Source organism: Paroedura picta, chromosome 17 (assembly GCF_049243985.1).
Source record: "Paroedura picta isolate Pp20150507F chromosome 17, Ppicta_v3.0, whole genome shotgun sequence".
Taxonomy (NCBI): domain Eukaryota; kingdom Metazoa; phylum Chordata; class Lepidosauria; order Squamata; family Gekkonidae; genus Paroedura; species Paroedura picta.
Genome location: NC_135385.1, coordinates 21,963,303 through 21,979,023, shown reverse-complemented (window position 1 = coordinate 21,979,023; position 15,721 = coordinate 21,963,303). Strand labels below are relative to the sequence as shown.

General features: G+C 55.2%; 2 long non-coding RNA genes across 8 annotated transcripts; both read left to right on the top strand.

Moving 5' to 3' along the window:
• Positions 1–118: 118 nt before the first annotated feature.
• LOC143827355 (uncharacterized) lies at positions 119–4,452 on the top strand. Of its 5 annotated transcripts, none has more exons than XR_013227274.1 (3): positions 119–332; positions 1,994–2,135; positions 3,151–4,452. It is a non-coding gene; the product is annotated as an uncharacterized LOC143827355 (long non-coding RNA). The 5 variants fall into 5 exon arrangements; XR_013227273.1 differs by lacking the exon at positions 119–332 and adding an exon at positions 340–475; XR_013227271.1 differs by lacking the exon at positions 119–332 and adding an exon at positions 358–532.
• A 7,839-nt stretch (positions 4,453–12,291) lies between these two features.
• LOC143827353 (uncharacterized) lies at positions 12,292–15,177 on the top strand. Of its 3 annotated transcripts, none has more exons than XR_013227268.1 (4): positions 12,292–12,539; positions 13,083–13,347; positions 14,263–14,316; positions 14,943–15,177. It is a non-coding gene; the product is annotated as an uncharacterized LOC143827353 (long non-coding RNA). The 3 variants fall into 3 exon arrangements; XR_013227269.1 differs by having other exon boundaries at positions 12,983–13,241; XR_013227267.1 differs by having other exon boundaries at positions 12,983–13,347.
• The last annotated feature ends 544 nt before the right edge of the window (positions 15,178–15,721 follow it).

Genomic DNA, 15,721 nt, shown 5'->3' with positions numbered 1-15,721 from the left:
GACGTCATTCCCGGCATTCGCAGCAGCCCGGCCTAGTGCGCATGACCGCCTGTGTCCTCGGATGATGAAAGGACTACAATTCCCGGCATTCACAGCTGCCCTGCGTAGTACGCATGACGGCTGTGTCCACCGATAGGGAAAAGACTACAGTTCCCGGCATGCCCATGTGCCGTGCGTAGTGCGCATGACAGCCTTTGTCCACCGATGGGGAAAGGACAACAGTTCCCGGCATTCACAGCTGCCGTGCGTAGTGCGCATGACGGCCTGTGTCCAGCGATCGGGAAAGGACTACAGTTCCCGGCATTCCCAGCTGCCCGGCTTAATGCGCATGTGTATGTTCTTTATTTCTGCATCCGTGTCGTCCTGGAAGGGGTTACTGTGGGAAAGTCCGACAACTATCCGCTAAGCGGAACGACTAATATCATTGTCCTTGTTTCCGCACGAGTCTCTTATCCGGGGCACCAATCCCTAAGAGGTAGGAAAGTAATACGGCGGCCCGCCTCTACAATTCCGGCGCATTCTACCCTAAGAGGTAGGGAAATAGTAGCTTCCCGCCTCTACATTTCCGATGCGAGGTAAACATCGCTGCGGGGTTCCACTCGCGTGCTAAAAGGCTAACGAGTCCAGAAATTACGCGCTGCCCGTCGCGGGGGCGGGTGGGGCTACAATTCCCAGCATTCTCGGCTGCCCGGCGTAATGCGCATGACTGAGGACTTAGCGTGAAAAGCGGCGGCTGCCTCCCTTGCATCCGCGTCATTTCCCACTTTGGCCACAAGACGGCAGCCTTTCCTCTCCCTCCTCTCCCCCCCCCCCCGCCCGTGCTTCTTCCCAGCTGGGCGGAGCAGATTCCTATGCAGGCCCAGCCATATTCTGGCCGTCAATGGAGATGCATAGCAGGTGCTGCCGTCTGGCGGACAAACTGGGGAAATACGCGGGTAAAACTGGCTCGCGTCTCCCATCCTGTGGCCAGTTTTAGAACCGCAAGACCAAGACCAGGAGGGGGAGATCGGCTGCCCCGCAACGGCTTAGCTCAAAATGGACAGTGTGCAGGACAAATTAATTTCAATGGACAAATAATTAATTAATAAATAAATAAGTATCCAGAAAGGATGAGCTGCCCCAGGGCCGTGCCTGGAGGTCCTCCATTCCTGCTGATTCGCTGGCCGCAGAGATGGGAGGCCGGGGCCGCTGTGGAAGGCAGACTCGGGGGCCTTGAGCCCCCCTCCTCCTCCAAAGGCAGCCAGCTGGAAGGCCTTGGGCCAGTCGCAGTTCTGATAGAGCTGTTCTTACACAGCAGTTCTCTCAGGGCTCTCCCAGCCCCCCCCCCCTCTCAGAATGGCTGCTGTGCGGCGAGGAAAGGCGATCCGAAGCCCCTTTGAGACTCCTTCAGATAGAGAAAAGCCGGGTAAAAAACCTCACAGAGCACCCTGACTCTCCAAGCCAGAACTCTCTTTCTGCTGGCCTTGCAGGAATGTACAACACTAAGGTGACCAGATTGTCCCACTTTTGGAAGGACATCCTGGGGCACCTGGCAAATGGTACTTATGTTGAAATTTAAAAAAAATATATATTACCATACTATTTTTGCGTTCTGTGCGTTCTATGAAAATCTTTGTTGCTCCACGTAGACCAAAATTTTAATCAAGAACCCACCCAGTCAATGGTGTCCCGCTTTACCAGTGTTACAATCTGGTCACCTTATACAAAACTGCAGTCGTCTTTTCGCACAAAAACCAACCAGTCCCGTTCCTAATGTTGGGGACCTGATAGATCAGCAAAGACGCTCTCTGCCCACGTTCGGGCCTCCTGTCTGGGGGTGAACCTGCGTGGTGGGCTGACCTGGAGCCCAGAAACGTCTTCACAGCACCCCCTTGGCCCTGGTGGCCAGGCAGAGTCTTTTGGGAAGCCTGCCAGGGGGGATCTCATGACTTGGATTTTAAGCCTCCCCCCTCCCCATCTCATCCCTCTTTGTTTCTGCTTCCCCCTTCCACAGAGACCACCGTTCAGCAGCACGCCCGGGAGACAGACCCCCTCCGGACGATGGGAAAGAGAAAGATGCCTTCCGGCCGCCCAAAGAGGGACTCCTCGCCCCTCTTCTTCTGCTGCCTGCAGGGGGGATAATTTAGTCCTAGGAGGTCAGTCAATGTGTTCCATTTTTAAATCATTCATAGCTAGGAAATAATTTATTTGTGTTCTAAAAGGGGGAAAACACTCAAGGCACTTTGTGGTTGTGGGGGATGTTCTGAATGCTCTTTTAAAGGTGTTGAAATATCACAGTCTCCTTTCCCTGAGAGTTCCACTTAGGTGGGGCAATACCTGCTTTCCCCTACCCACTTTTAAAAGCATGGGTAAATTCTCAAGGAGGGGGGGAAGACTGATTTTTGAAATGGGGCAAAATTTGGAGTAACTTCAGCATGATGGATTTTTTTTTTTAACCAGATGTAGCTAGCTAGATTGCTGGCTGGCTGGCTTGCTGGACTTGGGGGGGGGAAAAACCCTTCTTTTCCCGAGCTGCATCACTTTGCGCATGTGTGCTCTGTTCCGCCACTCCAAGGGCTTTTATTTTTTTTGGGGAGGGAGGTATCTTTTTCTGGCTGTGCGCTGGAAGCTGCGGGAGCAACCCCCCCCCCGCCCAAGTCTGCTTGAGCAGGCAGAAGTTCATTCGCTTTTGGGGAAAACACCCCAAAACAAGGTTTCTCTGGCTGTACGGGTTGCTTTGGCAGTTCAGATCTTCCCAGCTCTCCCGCAGCCTCCAGTTCAGCTACCCGGGGCTTAAAGGGCTTAGGGGAGCAGAGACGACACAACTCCCTGCAGGCATTCAGCAAAGGATGGAGCTGCTCCCTAAGCCCAGAGGTGCCGGCAAAGTGAAGGAAACCCTGTCACTGCTTCCCTGCCCCGTCCCGTCCCTCCTGTGGGAGGCCTGATAGATAAGCAGAGGCGCTCTCTGCCCACGTTCGGGCCTCCTGTCTGGGGGTGAACCTGCGTGGTGGGCTGATATGGAGCCCAGAAGCGTCTTCACAGCACCCCCTTGGCCCTAGTGGCCAGGCAGAGTCTTTTGGGAAGCCTGCCAGGGGGTATCTCATGACTTGGATTTTAAGCCTCCCCCCTCCCCATCTCATCTCTCTTTCTTTCTGCTTCCCCCTTCCACAGAGACCACCGTTCAGCAGCACGCCCGGGATACAGACCCCCTCCAGACGATGGGAAAGAGAAAGACGCCTTCCGGGCTCCCAAAGACGGACTCCTCGCCCCACTTCTTTGTGGTTGTGGGGGATGTTCTGAATGCTCTTTTAAAGGTGTTGAAATATCACAGTCTCCTTTCCCTTAGGTCCACTTAGGTGGGACAATACCTGCTTTCCCCTACCCACTTTTAAAAGCACGGGTAAATTCTCAAGGAGGGGGGGGAGACTGAATTTTGAAATGGGGCAAAATTTGGGGTAACTTCAGCATGATGGATTTTTCTTTCTTTTTTTTTTTTACCAGATGCAGCTAGCTAGATTGCTGGCTGGCTGGCTTGCTGGGCTTGGGGAAGAAAACCCTTCTTTTCCCGAGCTGCATCACTTTGCGCATGTGTGCTCTGTTCTGCCACTCCAAGGGCTTTTTTTGGGGGGGAAGAATCTTTTTGTGGCTGTGCGCTGGAAGCTGCAGGAGCAATCCCCCCCCCCCCCAAGACTCCTTGAGCAGGCAGAAGTTCATTGGCTTTGGGGGGAAACACCCCAAAACAAAGTTTCTTTGGCTGTACGGGTTGCTTTTCCAGTGCAGATCTTCCCACCTCTCCCGCAGCCTCCAGTCCAGCTACTCGGGGCTTAGGGGAGCAGAGACGCCCCAACCCCCTGCAGGCTGCGGAAGAAGACGGAGAATTGGGCGTCCAGCCAAGGATGGAGCTGCTCTCTAAGCACAGAGGTGCCGACAACGTGAAGGAAACTCCGTCCCTGCAAGGAACAGTAAGAATTCTGCTCCTCCTTGGAAATACCTTGGAGCCACTAACAAAGTGGCCAACTTTCTCGAGGAAGCCGGGTCTGCCTATTCTAGACGTTTTTCTGTGGTTTGAACGAGGCCTTGAGAGAGCCAGTTCGGTGACGTGGTTAGGAGTGCGGCCTTCTAATCTGGCATGCCAGGTTCAATTCTGCGCTCCCCCACATGCAGCCAGCTGGGTGACCTGGGGCTCGCCACGGCACTGATAAAACTGTTCTGACCGGGCAGTGATATCAGCGCTCTCTCAGCCTCACCCACCCCACAGGGTGTCAGTTATGGGAGAGGAATGGGAAGGCGACTGTAAGCCGCTTTGAGCCTCCTTCGGGTAGGGAAAAGCAGCATATAAGAACCTACTCTTCTTCTTCTTCTTGTCCTTCGCTGACCAAGTATGGAGTCTCTCAGTGACTCGTTCCATATAGATGAATGAATGGTCTGTTGTTCCCTGGTGATACACCCAAAATGTAATGAATAAATAAAATAAATACATGTATAATTTCTAAAGAAGAAATGAGCTCTGTTGAAGCAGCGTGAAATCTTTGTCCCAAGAATGCATTTTGGTGTGTCCTGCAAAGGTCAAAGGGACAGGCGCTGGGTCCCTTGAGAGCTTCCTAAAAAGGAGTCTGGGGTGAAGGGATCCGGGCCAGAGCTCTGCCCGAAGTCCGGCCCTTGGCCCAGGGCGTAGCTCTGCCCTCTTGGCCCGAGCAGGAGAGACGGCTTCAGAGGGACAGTGAAGGAGGTGGGCCAAGGGGCCCGGAGGCCTCAATTCTGGGCTGGGAAACAAGACTTCTCTTCTGTTCTTTTGGGGAGGCTGCCAGAGGCCTCAATTATGGGCTGGGAAACAGCCGGAGTCTGTCGAGCAAGACTTATGTTCTCGCTAAATGTCTCTTGCCCTTAAGTCTGGGTTTGGAACCTAAAGGTCGAGCTAGAAGGAAAATTTAAAATAGAAATATTTATTACAGTCAAGTGCATATATTAAAAACCAACAACATCAATGAATCACAATCATATACTGTATGAGACCTTCTGCGATATTTATTTATATTTATATGCTGCCGCGGCATGCCCCTCCCAGGCCTGGGCCTTCCCTTAGAGAGGGGCCTCGGCCCCCAGTCCCAGAAGGACTCCGGGGCTTGGTCGGCTGCAGGGAGGAGCAGAAGGCGCAGGCGGTGCCGGCTTTTCTCTTTGGGGAGCGGGGAGGCAGGAGAAGAAGAGCCCCGGAGGAGACCCGCAGGGCCCCCACCAGTTTTCTCCGCGTCTTTTCCCAGCTTGGCCGCCAGACGGCAGCACCTGCTATGCATGTCTATGAGGAAAAAGGGGCAGCCGCTATTGCCGCTAAGTCGCCCGTCATGCGCACTGCGCCGGGCAGCAGGGAATGCCGGGAAGTCCTTCCCCCCCCCCCCAGCCGCGTCAAGGGAGGGAGCGGGGGGGGGCAAGATGCACCGTCGGCCCCCCGACCGCCGCCGCCGCCCTTCCCTCGCACGCAAGGCAGAGCTCGGGCGTCGGGGCTGCGTGGAACGCCTCGGCGGTGTCCATCACGCACCGGAAATTGAGAGGCGTGGACTATTTTCCTACCTCTTAGGGCAGAATGCATCGGAAATGTAGAGGCGGGGACGTACTTTCCTACCTCTTAGGGCACCTTAGTGCACCGGCTAAGAGACCCGGTCGGAAACTAGGGCCATAATCTCAGTCGTTCCGATTAGCGGGCAGTTGCCGGACTTCCAAACATAACCATTTCCGGGGCGACACGGATGCAGAGAGCCCCGACGCTAATTTGCACCGAATGCCGGGAATTGTAGTCCTCTTATCAGCGCGTACACTGACGAGCATGCGCACTACGCCAGGCACCACGGAATGCCGGGAATAGTAGTCCTTTTCCCACCCGCAGACACAGGCGCACATGCGCACTACGCCGGGGAGCAGGGAATGCCGGGAATAGTAGTCCTTTTTCCACCCGCGGACACTAGCGAGCATGCGCACTCCTCAGGGCAGCAGGTGTTGCCGGGAATAGTAGTCCTTTCAACACCCGTGGACACTGGCGAGCATGCGTACTTCTCAGGTTATCAGTGTATGCCGGGAATAGTAGTCTTTTCCACCCCCGTGGACACTGGCGGGCATGCGCAGTAGGCAGTGCAGCAGGGTTTGCCGGGAATTGTATTCCTTTGCCCACGAAGAGCCAGGCCAATCGGAAGGGAGTCTCAGGCGTAGTGCGAGGCGATTGGCTAAGGCGCGGCCCGCGATTGGCTGGAGCAGGTTAGGAACGAGCAGCGGGCTCAGATATTAACTGTTATTATTATTATTATTATTATTTTAAATAGGTGCTTATTGGCCGCATTAGGCCCGGCCCCCGGGGCACCGGCCTTAGTGACCAGAAGCGGAGCTCCTCCTGTGATCCCGTGTGAGACCCGAGTCCACAGGCAGCCCGGATAGGCCCTGGGCCAGTCACAGTCCTGGTCGAGCTCATCTCACACAGCAGTTCTCTCTGAGCTCTCCCAGCCCCCTCTCCCTTTCAGGCTTCCTTGGTGGGGAGAGGAAAGGGAAGGCGGCTGGAAGCCCCTTTGGGACTTCCTTCGAGTAGAGAACAGCCGGGTATAAAAGCCTCCCAGGGCTGTTTTGGGGGAAATAGACATGGCAGAGGTTTGCTTCCCCTTGCAGCTCCCTGGAGGAAAAGTGGGCAGAAGCGCGCTCAGCAGACCGGGGCTCTCCAAGCCAGAACACCCCCCCCCTCTCTGACCAGGCAGGCCCCACAGGAACTTCGCACAAAGCCCACTCTCCCGTCCCGTTCCTCCTGTGGGGGGCCTGATAGATAAGGCAAGGCGCTCTCTGCCCACGTTCGGGCCTCCTGTCTGGGGGTGAACCTGCGTGGTGGGCTGATCTGGAGCCCAGAAACGTCTTGGTGCATCCAGCCCAGCACCCCCTTGGCCCCGGTGGCCAGGCAGAGTCTTCCTGCTGCAAGGGGGTGTCTCGTGACCTGGATTTGAGCCCCCCCCCCTCCCCATCTCATGCATCTTTTTTTCCGCTTCCCCCTTCCAGAGAGATCACCGTTCAGCAGCACGCCGGGGAGACAGACCCCCTCCGGACGATGGGAGCCATCAGAGAGAGAAGGACGCCTTCCGGGTGCCCAAAGAGGGACTCCTCACCCCACCTCTTCTGCTGCCTGAAGGCGGGGGGGATAATTTATTTCAGAGAGGTCAGTCGATTCTGTTTTTAAATCATTCGTAGCTAGGCAATAATTTAATTGTGTTTGAAAAAGGGGGGAAAGCACTCAAGGCACTTTGTGGGGAATGGGGATTAAAAGAGGCAGTGGTACGCCCGTTGCTCAAAAACACATCCTTGGCTCTGGAGCCTGACAACTACCGCCCCGTCTCGCATCTGGCGTTTCTGGTGTGCAACTCCTAGCGACTCACTCCGCCGGGAACCTGGGCCTGATCCTGGATGCTTCCCTTACAATGGAAGCCCAGGTCACAAAGGTAGCACGGCTGGCCTTCTTCCTCCTCCGCCAAGCAAACTGCTAGCACCCCACCTGGACCCAGAGCACCTGTCTACAGTGATCCACGCGACCGTCCCCTGTAGGCTGGATTTCTGCAGCTCGCTCTACGCAGGCCTACCCTTATCCTTGACCCGGAAACTAAAATTGGTGCAGAACGCCGCGGCCGGGATTCTCACTAAGACATCATGGAGATCTCACATCTGGCCGGTACTCCAAGAACTCGGCTGGCTCCCAGTTGAATTCCGGATTAAGCTTAAGGTTTTGGTAATCACCTTTAAGGCCATACGCGATCTGGGCCCAGTGTATCTGAGAGACCGAAATATGTATAATTGCTAAAGGTGAGCTCTGCTTAAGCAGCGTGAAATCTTTGTCCCAGGAATTCCTTTTGGTGTGTCCTGCAAAGGACAAAGGGACAGCCGTTTGGCTCCTCTGAAAGAGGAGTCTCAGGTGAAGGGATCCAGGCCGGAGCTCTGCCCAAAGTCCGGCTCTTGGCCCGAGCAGGAGATGGGTCTGTGGGACGGTGAAGGAGACGTGCTCTCCCGCCAAGTTGCCCTGAATTCTGGGCCGGGAAACACCCAGAACTCATAGAGCAAGAGCTCTGTTCTCCCTGAATCTCCCCTGCCCTTAAGTTGGGGCTAGAAGGAAAATTTAAAATAGAAATGTTTATTACAGGAAAGCGCAAATATTAAAACTTAAAGACAGTGAATCACAATAGACCCTCTGCAATAAGGCATGCGACTGAGATCAGTGAAGCGCATTCTGACCCCAAGGGTCTTCCTTAGTGGCCAGGATATTTAAAATGCCCCATTGGAGTAAGGTTTAGGCTTCTTGGGTGGTTAAGAAAGTCTTCATGGTGACGCTCCTACTAGCCTGAGCAGTATGCCTAACCGCCCCCCTGAGTATCTGCCTCACACTCGTTCAACAGGGCTGATGTTGCACAATGTAGTATGCAATATTATAGTGATTCATTGATGTTTTTAGTTCTTAATATGTGCACTTGACTGTAATAAATAGTTGTAGTTTAAGTTTTCCTTCTAGCTCGATCTTCAGATATCTTACGGGTCTAGTTAGGTTGAGTTTTGTCTCCCTTTCTGCTGTGGGTAGGCCAGGTAACACTCGAGGCCAGAGTTCCTCCATGATCCCCATGATGCACCTTGGCCACCGTCTTTCCTTCAGCTGCATGGCGTCTGCCCTTCTTCCCCTAGAGTCCTGTAATGGGTTGGGATTTGGGGTCATTCCTTTGGATTGGAACAACTTGCCCCTGGGTCCAGTTACCAGGCCTGGGCCTTCCCTTGGAGAGGGGCTGGGGCCCAGTCCCAGAAGGACTTAGTGGTTGGTGGCTGCAGGGGGGACAAAAGGGGGCAGTGAGCTCTGTTGAAGCAGCGTGAAATGTATTTGCAAGAATGCATTTTGGTGTGTCCTGCAAAGGACAAAGGGACAGCCGCTGGGTCCCTTCCGAGCCTCTTAAAGAGGGGTCTGGGGTTAAGGATCCAGGGCAGAGCTCTCGACCCAAGCAGGAGAGAGGGCTTCTGTGGGATGGTGGAAGAGACAGGCTCTCCCGCCAAGGGGGCTGGGGGCCGGAGACCTGAATGCTGGGCTGGGAAACAGCCAGAGCCTGGGGAGCAAGACCTATTTTGGCTAAATGTCTCTTGCCCTTAAAGTCAGGGTTGGTCACTTAACTGTCGAGGCAAGATTTCCACCATGATCCCCATGAAGTTTAAAAGGTTGTAAAAGTCAAGGAGGGGAGAAGTTTGGACTGGGTTGCCATCAATATGCAGATGACACCCAGCTCCTCCTCCTGATGGATGGCCGCCCTGACTCTCCCCCAGAAGCATTAGATGGCTCAAGCAGAGTCGTCTGAAGCTCAGTCCTTCAAAGACGGAGGTCCTGTGGCTGGGTAGGACAGGCCCATGTGAGGAGGCGCGCCTGCCTACCCCAGATGGTGTGCAGCTCTCTACGGCTCACTCCGCCAGGAACCTAGGCGTGATTCTGGAAACTTCCCTCACAATGGAAGCCCAGATCACAAAAGTAGCGCAGCTGGCATTCTACCACCTCCGCCAAGCCAAGCTACTAGCGCCCTACCTGGCCCCGGAACACCTAGCCACAGTGATCCATGCGACGGTCACCTCTAGACTGGACTTTTGTAACTTGCTCTACGCAGACCTGCCCTTAGCCTTGACCCGGAAGCTACAGCTGGTTCAAAAACACCGTGGAGATCCCACATCCGGCCCATTCTCCATCAACTGCAGTGGTTGCCAGTTGAATTCCGGATCAGACTAAAGGTTCTGGTAATTACCTTCAAGGCCATACGCGGTTAGGGCCCAGTGTACCTGAGGGACCGCCTCCCTGCCTATGCCCCCAAAAGAGCCCTGCGCTCCACTGCTACCAACCAGCTAAAGGTCCCCGGCCCTAAAGAAGTCCGCCTGGTCTCAACCAGGGCCAGCGCATTCTCTGTTCTGGCCCCCACCTGCTGGAACGAGCTCCCGGAGAAGATCAGGGCCCTGACAGAGCTTAAACAGTTCCGCAGGGCCTGCAAGGAGGAGCTCTTCCACCAGGCATTCGGTTGAGACCAGATATATATAACCAACAGCGACCAAAGGGCCCCTGCTCCCCGCCCCCCTCAGAACACCACCTATACACTCTGGACCTGTTTGTATGTTGCAATGTTGTATTGTTTATTGGTTACACCATTATAATGTTATATGTTTACAATTATGTTATTATTGCACCGTTACCCAAATGTATTATAACTGTTCCATGTATTGTTCTTGTGTTATTATGTAAACCGCCCTGAGACTCCGGGGAGGGCGGTATATAAATATAATAAATAATAAAAAATAAATAAATGAAGCACCTTGGCCACCGTCTTTGGGGTGGGTGGCGGCAGGGGGGCAGAAGGGGGCAGTCCTTGGGAACAGGGTCCCTGAGGCCTGGGGCAGCTCCCTTCCTCTGAAGCCCTGGGAAACCCAAGGGAGAGTGGTCGGCTGGAGGGAGGAGAAGAAGGCACAGCTGCCGTCTGTTTTGGGAGGGGGGAGGCAAGACAAGAATAGCCTCAGGAGGAGACCAGCAGGGCCCACCTAATGCCGCAGTTGACAACCAAGACCTGACCCAAGTGTGGGCCTTTTTAACACCAGGGGCTTATTTTAGAGGGGCAAAATCAAAACCTGGGCCTTTATTTCCAAGTCCTCTGGCTGCTGGGTCTGAGCATGAGGCACCATGTGGCACAGAAATTCAACTCGTTGGGGATGGGACAGGGGTCCCCGCGCCCCACTCACGGATTCTCCCCAGCCCCCGACCTTCAGGGAGGGTTTATCTCCCCCGGGAAATATGCAAACGGCCGCTCCTAGAGCGCTTTACAATTTCAGGTACTGGACTCAGATTTTATTAATTTCAGCCTTGTAATTCCAGAGGGTGGCCACCAGTCGGCAGCACCTGCTATGCATGTCTCAGCTTGAGCGCGCAGTCTTCCTTGTGGCCACAGGAGGGCAGCAAATCTCCTTTTCCCGGTCTTTGCCCTGCAGGAGGGGACGGAGTTCTCGCCCGTTCCCCCTTCCCTTCGCACAGGCTCCCCGCAAGCAGAAACCTAGCAGCGAGGGAGCGGCGGGGGGGGGGGGAGATTGACTTGCCGAGTTGGCTCCGAGGACGGCATTTCTCAGTGCAGGGCGCCCTTTGCACGCAGGGAGACCCCGCGCCCCCTCCCTCCCTCCTCTTCTGAAAGGTTGTAGAAGTCAAGGAGGGGAGAGGCAAGATGCACCGTCGGCCCCCCGACCGCCGCCGCTGCTCTTCCCTCGCACGGAATGCAGAGCTCGGGCGTCAGGGCTGCGTGGAACCCCTCAGCGGTGTCCATCACGCACCGGAAATGTACAGGCGCGTATTACTTTCCTGCCTCTTAGGGCATAATGCACCGGAAATGTAGTGGCGGGGAGCCGTAATGTTTTGCTATCTCTTTGGGCCCTGTGTACCGGGCAAGAGACCCGGGCGGAAACTAGGGCCATATTCCCAGTCGTACCGACCAGCGATAAGTTACCGGACTTCCCACCATTACCCTTTCCGGGGCGACACGGATGAAGAAAACCCCGACGCTAGTCTGGAAAGAATGCCGGGAATTGTAGTCCATTCCCTACCCGCGGACACAGGGGAACATGCGCACTAGGCCTGGCAGCAGGGCATTTCGGGAATAGTAGTCCGTTCCCCACCCGCGTACTCAAGCGAACATGCGCACTAGGCCTGGCAGCAGCGCATTTCGGGAATAGTAGTCCGTTCCCCACACGCGTACTCAAGCGAACATGCGCACTAGGCCTGGCAGCAGGGCATTTCGGGAATAGTAGTCCGTTCACCACCAGCGCACTCAAGCGAACATGCGCACTAGGCCTGGCAGCAGGGCCTTTCGGGAATAGTAGTCCGTTCCCCACCCGCGCACTCAAGCGATTATGCGCACTACGCCAGTTAGCCGGGAATGCCGGGAATAGTAGTCCGTTCCCTACCCGCGCAAACAAGCGGACATGCGCACTACGCCAGTTTGCACTGAATGCCGGGAATAGTAGTCCTTTCCTCACCCGCGGACACAGGCGAGCATGCGCACTACGCAGGGCAGCAATTAATGTAGGAATAGTTGTCCCCGCTCTCCGGGGCAGCACATCCTTTCTGGACTTTCTCCTTCCCCTTGTAAACTTAGCACTTTATTTTTCTTTGTGGCCTGAAGCGGGCGGCGCGTCTCCTGTCCCTGGTCTTGGTCCTGCAGTTCTCAAACTGGTCACTTGGTGGGAGTCGCGGACCAGTTTTATCCGCGTATTTTCCCAATTTGTCCGCTAGACGGCAGCACCTGCTATGTATTTCCATTGACGGACATAATATATGGATGGAAATGAATATGAATATGCTCTGCCCAATTGAGAAAAAGCACGGCTAAAGGAGAGGAGACGACCAGTGTATACAAGGGATAGGAAGTGATGCCGTCTGGCGGCCTAATTGGGAAAATACGCGGTTAAGCGAGGCGGCAGCCGCCTCTTTTCCCGCAAAGTCCCCAGTCATGCGCACTACGCAAGCCAGCAGGGAACGGAGACGCGCGGCGCGCTCCCAGGTACAGAATATACTTTATGGACTTTTATTTATTATTTATAGATTTAGATTCATGTGTCCTGCAGACGGCAGCACCGCCTGTCCATTCTGGGCTGTGCCGTTGAGGGGCCGCCGTGGTGGGAGTCGCGGACCAGTTTCAGCCGCGTATTTTCCCAGTTTGTCCGCCAGACGGCAGCACCTGCTATGCATGTCTATTGACGGACATAATATATGGATGGGTCTGCATAGGAATATGCTCTGCCCAGTTGGGAAAAAGGACGGCGAAGGGGGAGGAGACGACCGGGCTCTGCGAGGGATAGGAAAGGCTGCCGTCTGGCGGCCAATGTGGGAAATTACGCGGTTAATAAGGGAGGCGGCATCTTCTTTTCTCGCAAAGTCCTCAGCCATGCGCACTACGCGGAAAGCAGACATTGCCGGGAAATGTAGTCCTTTCTCCTTCTGCAGACACACGCGAACATGCGCACTACTCAGGACTGCTTTGCATGCCGGGAATTGTAGTCCATACCTCGCCCTCGGAGACTAGCGCTTCGTTCTCCGCCTGCAGTCAAAGACTACATTACCCACAATCCCTCGCTCCGCCCCGTCGACAAAGGTCGTTTCTCTCCCCGTCGCTCATCCTCAGGCGTCAATCAAAGTTGAAGGCGGGGAGTCCGAACATCCGGCCAATCGGAAGGGAGTCTGTGTCGTCGTGCGAGGCGATTGGGTAGGGCGCGCCGCGCGATTGGCTGAGGCGGCGGGGGGCGGGGCCGTATGAAAGGGGTCTCGCTTCCGGTCGCGGCCTCTGTTCCTCGGCGTGGCGCTTCCGGGAGGTAGGTCGTGCTTGGCGCCGCGTCCGCCTCTCCTCCTGCTCGCCCTTCCGGGGTCCCTTTCGCCCCCCAAGACGCGCCCGGGAGGCCCCCCCGTCGAGGGCCGCGGGGGGTGGCCGGGGGGGCCTTTGGTGGGAAGCGAGGCCCCGGGCAGGGCTGGCGGGCGGGGACGGGCCCTCCCTGCAGGGCTGTTGTGTGGGGCGGGGCGTTGGCAGGCCACCCGGGGGCCGCCAGGGCAGGGGGGGGGGAAGCCCAAAGGGGAGGACGGAGGGACGCTGCTTTTCGTGCTCGGCCCACAGCAGGGATGGCCAAAGGAGCCTCTCTGCTTGCTGGGGTGCCAGCCTCCTGGCGGGGGGGCTCCAGGGCAGGCCCAGATCTCCCGGGGAGGACTTGGCAACCTGAACGTTTGGGCAGAGGGGGAAGGGGACACTGGGGCTGACAGGTCTGCAATTCCCACCGATCCCCAGGGGGAAAGAGCCGCCCTGGAAGGCAGACTCCGTGGCCTTGTGCCCTGCTGAGCTTTGTCCGCTCCCCAGAATCCCACCCAGGACTGGCACCGAGACCAGGAGGGCAGGAACTTTCCTGGGCCTGTGCGACTGCCAACACCAGCCTGTGAGGAGTGCTTGAGCATTTCGGATGTGTTGTCTGAGAACAGCAGTCACAGTTCTGGATTCCCTGACATCTGGGGCTGGGGAGTTGGCCAGAGAGGCTGCTGTAGCCAGGTCCCCTTTGCCAGGATCCATTACTGTTCCTGTGTGGTGTTGTGGATAAGAGTGGCAGGGTTTGATCCCCCACTCCTCCACATGCAGGTCTTGGGCCTGTCTGAGCCCTGACAGAGCTGTTCTCAGCCTCACTCTACTAGATTCTGTTTGGAAGGGTGACATTACTAATGATGATGCCTTTCTGTTTTTTATCAAGCCGAAGCCTACAGAGGAGTGAACAGGAGACAGAAGCTGCTAGCGAGCCTGAGGGGTGAGTGGTTCCCTGCATTCACATTATTTATACATCTGTCTTTCTCACTGACACTAGAGGCCCACTGGACCAGGGGAGCCGATCCCCTCCGTGAGATAGAAGCCCAGTCATCTGCACAAGAGAGAGAGCGAGCGATATTTATTCTTACACTGTACCTGCTTGGTGTAGTGGTTAGGAGTGCAGACTTCTAATCTGGCGAACTGGGTTCAATTCTGCACTCCCCCACATGCAACCAGCTGGGTGACCTTTGGCTAGCCACAGCACTGATGAAGCTGTTCTGACCGAACAGGCATATCAGGGCTGTCTGAGCGTCACAGGGTTGTGGGGAGAGGAAAGGGAAGGCGACTGTAAGCCGCTTTGAGACCCCTTCAGGTAGAGAAAAGCGGCATAGAAGAACCAGCTCATCTTCTTCTACCATTCAACATGTGCAAGGACACCAGAATGCTTCTCCCAAGGCTGGTGCAGCTCTTGGCGGGACAGCCAATACTTGAGGGAAAACAGGCACACAATAGCTTTGGCAGTGGAAGAGAGTTTACAGAACTGTCACAGGAAACCAAGTCAGATTAGTTTGTGGAAATGTACAGCCCTGTCTGTTTGTAAAGAAATCGGCTCCTCTCTTTTGGCAGGTGCGCAGAGATCCTCGCTGTTCTCGACACAGCCTTGGACAGCTGGCTGTGCGGATTCCCAGCACTGGAAGGACAGAAGTCCCGAACAGGCCGTGTCCGGGGAGAACAGCAAGTGTGCCAGATGTTTGTTTTTTCTTTGCAGGATTGCCGGATTTGTTTGGCAGCAAGAGACTGCCTGCGAGGGCAGAAGTGTAGCTTCTGACTATAGGTGGCAGAAATAAAATTTGTGTCCTTAGTGTGTAGTTTTTTTTGTGTGTGTGTGTGTCTCGTCATCTGCAATACGGGCGGGTGGGTGGGCAAATTGGGGGGGGGTGTACACCTGGGTCTGAAATGCGCAGTTTCTGAATCTGACAATGACCGTACAACAGGGTGTGCAACATCAGTTTGGTTTTTAACACCTTGCAGGCATCCAGATGTTAAACACTCAGGTGCTTTTAAGTGACCACATGTACTGTCTAGAGTGTACTAATTGTTTGTACATTACTGGACATGCGCAATGAATGGGACAAAAATATCTCTGCCATCTGTGCAAATCCAGGTGTTAACAGGCGAATGCGCCGTTTCATATCATGGCAAAACAATGGGGGCAGAATCTGTCTAAGTCCAGTGTCCAGTCTTATTAGTGTGTAAGAGAGAGGAAGATGGTGCAGAGGGGCCCTCAGGTTACCATTGTCCAGCACTGGACATTGTACATGTACAGAATGCTAGACAATGGTAACCTGAGGGCCCCTCTGCACCATCTTCCTCTCTCTTACACACTAATAAGACTGGACACTGGA